Source organism: Coenobita brevimanus, chromosome 61 (assembly GCF_032717465.1).
Source record: "Coenobita brevimanus isolate Jiangsu-jjx chromosome 61, ASM3271746v2, whole genome shotgun sequence".
NCBI classification, from domain to species: Eukaryota; Metazoa; Arthropoda; class Malacostraca; order Decapoda; family Coenobitidae; genus Coenobita; species Coenobita brevimanus.
In genome coordinates, this window is record NC_137014.1 from 7,300,251 (window position 1) to 7,307,374 (window position 7,124).

Sequence of the window (7,124 nt, forward strand, 5' to 3'; positions counted from 1 at the left end):
GGAAAGAAATACACAAGAGGGAGTGTAAAGTCACCCATAGGCAGAAGGAAGAGGAAAGAATGAAGGAAAGAAAGACAGAAGAGGAAGGAAGGAAGAGAGGAAAGGGCAGACACCCAAAGCAGCACGTCGAGTGAGTGGATGGTGAGTGTCCCCACCTACCACCATAACACATACAAAAAAGGCATATACATGTGTATATATATATATATATATATATATATATATATTGTATATATTCATTCATTCATTGCCAGACGCCATGTATCCCAGACGGGGTGGCCAAGGGCTTAGAGTTAATTTTTTACAGGGAGGGGCACTAATCCTCCACCAACCCCACTTGACACGTAGGGATGCCAACAGCATCTGGTGTTCCCAGGCGGTCACCCATCCAAGTACTAACCAGACCCAACGTTGCTTAACTTCGCTGATCGGACGGGAAGCGGTGTACTAAATGTGGTATGGCCGTTGGGCCATATATATAATATATATATATATATATATATATATATATATATATATATATACTGTATAAATATATATATATATATATATATATATATATATATATATATATATATATATATAGTAATCACTCTAATATCCGGACGCCCAATAACCGAACATCCCCACTACCCAGATATAATCATCCTGGGATCCAACATTCCCAAAATGGTCCGAAAACCCAAAAAAATAAAAAAAAAATAAACGTTTTTTTCCCGTCCGTAATTTGAACTTACCGCGCGCGCCGCGGGAGAGCATTGTTTTGGCACGTCATTCCTCCGACGTCCAATAGAGCGCCGCTGCATCCTCCCCACTTCCCGCCTGTCTCTCACCGCGAGTGCATGCTCGTCGTAATGGCTGCACACGTGATCGCTTTTGTGGTGGTGCCCTACCTGCTGCAGGGCCTCCTGCTGCTCTCGGGCCTCCTCTTAGTGTGTGTGATGATGGCCCCGCCACCTGAGAAAAGGAAGAGAGTGGTGTTGACTCTGCAGAAGAAGAGGGAGATATTGGAGAAAGTGGATGCGGGTTGGTCTTCTTCCCGCATTCTTCGCGAGTTTAACCTGGCCCGGTCTACTTTGTTCGATATCAAGAGGTCCCGAGACAAACTCATGCAGTACACGGCTGACTTCTCGTCGAGAAGCAAATGCAACGTGGAAAGGAGGGTTATGTTTAGCCCCAAGTTTGCAGAAATCGACCGATCCACGTTGATTTGGTATCGACAACAACGTGCTGCTGGTGTGATGGTACGTGGAACGGAGCTGAAGGCTGCTGCTGAGAAGTTCGCCAGGCTTCACGACGCCGTAGACTTCAAGGCATCCAAGGGTTGGCTCTTCGCGTTCAAGTTGCGACATGGCCTTACCAACCGTAAAGCACATGGCGAAGCATTGGACGCTAACGAGGATGGAGTTGACGAGTTTCCGCACAAGGTGAAAGGCTTGATCGACAGGGAGGGCCTAACTCTCGGTCAAGTCTACAACGCTGATGAAACTGGCCTATTCTATCGCTCACTGCCAACGAACACTCTAGCCGAGGAGACGGAGAAGCGTGTACCTGGCCGCAAGCTTTCCAAGGAACGGATATCTGCTTTGTGTTGTGCCAGTGCTAACGGCATGCACCGGCTTAAGCCCGTTGTTGTTGGCCGCGCAAAGAAGCCTCGGTGCCTTCGTGGGGTGATGGATGTCCTTCCTGTCGTCTGGTACCATTCTTTGAAGGCATGGTTCACAGCTGTGATCTTCAAAGACTGGTTTCACCGTCACTTCGCCAAGGAGGTCATCCATTACCAGAAGAAGACACTGGGAATCCCGCGCGACCAGGTAAAGGCTCTCTTCTACTCGACAATGCACCTGCCCACCCGTGCGACAAGGACTTGGTTGCTGAAAATGGCTGTATTAGGTGCATGTTTCTGCCACCTAATACGACTGCTCTCATCCAACCAATGGACCAAGGAGTGATCATGGCAACAAAGCGCCTATACCGTCGGAAGTTCCTGGACGAGGTGATGGTTGTTCTCGAGGATGAGGACGAGTGCAGGGAGGGACGGGACACACGAGGCAAGCAAACTTTGGAAAACCTTCGCCGCTACAACATCAAGTCTGCGCTGTACAACTGGACTAGTGCATGGAAAGAAGTCCCTGTGAAAACTCTGGAAAATGGTTGGTCTCGTCTGCTTCTCGGAACGGATGTGGAGTACGATTTTCTAGGGTTTGATGTGGATGACTTCCATGCACGGCTACGTATGCACGGCAACGATGTAGATGTGGACGATGTTCGTGAGTGGTTGGATGACGACGAGGGCGATCCTGGGTATCAGACGTTGTCTGATATCGAGATCGCGTCTTCGGTTACAGGTGTCAGTGCCAAACTTGAAGATTCCGACGCTGAAGGCGACGATGATGCGGACTCCTCTCAGCAGGACACTACTCCAGCCATCCCCAAGCTGAGCGCACTCCGGGAACATCTAGAGTTTGTCCTAGACTACCTGGAACACCCGGACTGCGACAGGCAGATGGGGCCCTTGGGACTCGTGGAGGAAGTGCGTGCTTTCAGGCAGCGCATCATCAATCGTCAGAATCGTCGGTCATTGCGTCAATCAACCATTGACAGTTTTTTCAAGCCCGTGACCCCCGCTGTGCCCAGCCCTGGCTCCACTCCGTTGTCTCCCCAAGACAGGCCCTCATGCTCCGAGCCACAGCCCAGCACATCAGCCACGGTGAAGTCACCGCTCGACGTGAGTTTGCGACTGTCTTCAGAGTCCTCTGCAGTGGGTACGCCATCACTGCGACCCAGCGATGCACCTCTAGGTCGCCTGCCAGTGATACTCTCGAACTCTGACAGTGAATAAACAGCAAGAACTTCTCCACTAGACCACACGGGAATTTTGAGTGTTGTGCAGTGAAAAAAAACAGTGTGTTGTGTTAAGGATTTAAAGTTGTGAGAGAAAAGACTCTAGAAAAAAATTTAATGTAAATAGACTTGTTTGTTTTGGCTTTGGAAAACGAAAAGAATGGGAAAAGTTAAAGTGCAACACTTAGTAAGTTACAATGGAGCATTATTTAGACAAAAGTGCACACTGTGAAGAGAACGGACTTCTGTGTGTTATTGACCAAGTTCAGTGCAAGACTTCAGGAACAGCGTACTGCAAGTGCTTCAGGAAATCGTTCTTACTGTCAGAGTCCGAGAGGAGGCGGTTATTCATCTAGGTGGCCAGGGACTTGCTGTGAGTAGCCAGAATGTGTCATACTGTACTTTTTTCCATACTATACTTACCTCATTTCACTCTTTAATGTCCTTTATTGGTGTGAATAGGGTGTTAGTAGCTATGCATGTGCAGTAGGAATGTGTTTTTCTGAGTTAGGCTAGGTTAGGGTCCATAAGTACCAGAATGTTTATTAATGTATGAACATACTTCTACACCCTCATTTTATGTTTCTTTTCCATTTATTTCAGTCATTTATGTGCCTTATTGGTGTGATTTGGGTCTTAAATAGGTGCTATGTATGTCCAGAGGGAGTTATATAGGTGTTTCTCTGAGTTAGGGTCCATAAGTACAAGTCCATAAGCTGGGGCCCAATATCCGGACAAAACCAATAACCGGACCAACCTATGGCTCTATTACATCAGATATTGGAGTGATTATTGTAAATATATATATATATATACAGTACAGTATATATATATATATATATATATATATATATATATATATATATATATATATATATATATATATATATATATATATATATATATATATATATATATATATATATATATATATATATATATATATATATATATATATATATATATATATATATATATATATATATATATATATATATATATATATATATATATATATATATATATATATATATATATATAATATAATATAATATAATATATATATATATATAAAAATATATATATATATATATATATATATATATATATATATATATATATATATATATATATATATATATATATATATATAATATATATATATATATATATATATATATATATATATATATATATATATATATATAAATACACACAGTACCCTCGCGTCCAACACGGTAATATTGTCATGCATGGGTCACATGTTGGACCAAAAACGTGTTGGACAAACAATAGAGCTTATGGGGAAAAATGAATTATGTCAGTACCCCTAGGAAAAGTCACCCTAAATTCCTACCATATACAGTGGGGCACCAATTTTTGCGCCTAATTGGGTCCAAAAATAATGCGCGAAAGTGGAATTAGCGAAAGTTGGGGCATTGTCTTTATGGCAAAAAGGCTAATTGGTTCCCGGTTATCCTAAAGTAACATCAGATTTTCATTTTCACTTGCAATACAGTACATCAAATCACTATTGTACATTGCATTGTGAGATACAAACAATAAAAACTGTACAGTACACATCATATGAGGAGAAACATACCACAGAGACCAGGTTGAGGTGTTTAATGGATGTTGGGGGTAAGTATCCGAGGCGCGTGGCGGGCTTATTTAGCCTTGGCCTTTCCTCCCGACTTTGAATGTCCCGGCCACTTTTTATCACCACCACTGCCTCCCGGCCCTCCCCCCACACCACCAGGCTCTCCCCCCACACCACCAGGCCCTTTCCCCACACTACCAGGTTTAGTAGAGCCCATTGAACCGTGAGAATCCAACACAATGGAGCTAGCACGCTCGTACACAATGGCGGGAATGGGTGGACAGAGTGTTGACATGACATCATTCAAGATGGCGGTGGGTTGCGGGCAGGCGGTGCAGGGAATTCAAAGTTCAAAATATTGTCCCAAACCCAAAATTTGTGCGCAAAAATCGATTTTTTTCAAGCGAAAGTGGAAGTTAGGGAATATTTGTGCATGCCACGAAAGTGGATTCCGCGAATCCTGCTGTAGCGAAAGTTGGTGCACTACTGTACCTGTACATATATTGGTACTATTGTAATTATAATAAATGGTACTGTGCTATGAATGATAACTAACCTTTTAGGATAGTGTTGGTGGGCTTGCTGGGAATGGAAGGTGGTATCCAAGGCTGTAGGTAGTCCTACTGGGTCCCCAGAGGATGGCTGCTGGCGTCACTAGCGGGTAATGGCTGCTGCTCCTCCTCAACCTCCCTCATAAATCCTTCGAAATCACACTCAGAATCACTATCTTCGTCCAGAGCCATGGAAGGTTCTGCTTCTGCCTGTCCTAGCACTCTGTAAGCCTTCACTGCTGCCAGGATCTTGTCTTGGTTTTTTATTATGGTCCTCACATTGGCTTCATTCATGTCGTAGGCCTTGGCAATGTCAACTTTCCTCTCCCCTTTCTTCTTCCTCTTGATGCTTTCTAGCTTGGTGGCCTGAGGGAGGTGCCGACGCTTCTTGGGGTTCTCAGAAGGCTTCCTAGGCATTGTGAGCAGGGTAAAATGCAGTAACAAGGGCTGAAAATGCAGCAAGAAAAAAACACCTTCCAATGCGAATTATGCGACTGAGTGGCACTGTGGCAGGAGAAATTTAAACAAAACATCACTTGACAGCAGAAGTATTTTTAGTTGGGCGGCATCACAATCACGTCACGATAGCGGGCGGGGAAGGCTACTTGATCAGAAGTTTTCGTTGGCTATCATCATCATGGGAATGTCCAGTATGACCGTGTTGGACCGGGGGTGATCGTGCTACGAGGTGAACTCTGCGGATTTCGCCCACTTCTCGGAGCTTTGTGCATGTTATGCTAACACACTCGTGTTGCAGTAATTAAATCATATTAAATAATACTAATTATTTGCTCTCCGTGCTGGATGTGAATCGTGCTGGACTAACGCATGTTGGACGCAAGGGTACTGTATATATATATATATATATATATACAGTATATATATATATATATGTGTGTGTGTGTGTGTGTGTGTGTGTGTGTGTGTGTGTGTGTGTGTGTGTGTGTGTGTGTGTGTGCATGTATGTATGTATGTATGCATTAAAACCTCGATAAGTCAACTCTGCAGAAGGCAGAATTTCTGGTAAGTCGAACTCTGACTGAGGTATGACTTAAGTGTTTATTCAAAGGGTTACATTTTAGTTTCTTATACTCCAAGTGCTACATTTTGGTTTATTATATTCTAAGTGGTACATTTACCATAACTAATTATAAATTGAAGTAAATTAGTGCAGAGCTTAATTAAGTGACTGACACACCCCTCAACCTATGCAACCTCTTATCCTAGCCAAGCCAGTGACATGCACCATACTGATTTTATTGTTTATTTTTACTGCTATATATATGCCTCTTTAGTTTAGTGTTAAAAAACAAGTAATTACATAATTTGCAGTTACTGGGGGGGGGGGTAATATAGTTTTTTTTTTTTTTTTTGCAATTATTTCCATTTAACAAGAAAATTCAGTAAGTTGAACTACTCTAGAGCCCCATATAGTCTGACTTATGAAGGGTTGACATATATATATATATATATATATATATATATATATCTATTGCCAGACGCCTCAATCCCGTTTGGGGTGGCCACAAACAAATCGCCTCCAAGTCGCCCTGTCCCTCACCATTTCACTGCCCTGCTCCCAACTCACACCCCCCCTCTCTCATATACCTCTCCACCCCATCCCTCCATCTCATCCTCAGCCTCCCCCTCCCTCTTCCCTCCTCCACCTCACTCACATACACTCTCTTCGTCAGTCTTTCACCCTCCATCCTCTCCACATGGCCAAACCACCTCAGTGTGTTCCTCATAACGCTTCCTATCACATCCACATCCACACCACAACCCTCCTTTATATCCTCATCCGTCAGCCTGTCTCCCCATGTGACTCCACAGGCTCCTCTTAAATAACTCATTTCCACTGCTCTCACTCTTGACCTGTGTCCTTCCAACAACGTCCAAGCTTCACTTCTGTACGTTAGAGTTGGTATCACAATATTGTCATGTAGTAACTTTTTCACTTCCATGCTCACTTCCCTGTTTCTTATCACTGCTTTCAAAGAACCAGCAACCTTTCTTCCATGCTGTACCCTTTCACCCTCCAAACCTCCATCCTTACTCATCACACTACCCAAGTACTTAAACATACTCACATTTTCCAGTTCCTCACCATCCAACCTCGCTGTACATTC

At 43.4% G+C, this 7,124-nt stretch overlaps 1 non-coding gene across 1 annotated transcript; it reads right to left on the reverse strand.

Moving 5' to 3' along the window:
- Window positions 1-351: 351 nt before the first annotated feature.
- Window positions 352-470, reverse strand: LOC145403886 (5S ribosomal RNA). Its single transcript, XR_013898079.1, has one exon. It is a non-coding gene; the product is annotated as a 5S ribosomal RNA (ribosomal RNA).
- Between the last annotated feature and the right edge of the window lie 6,654 nt (window positions 471-7,124).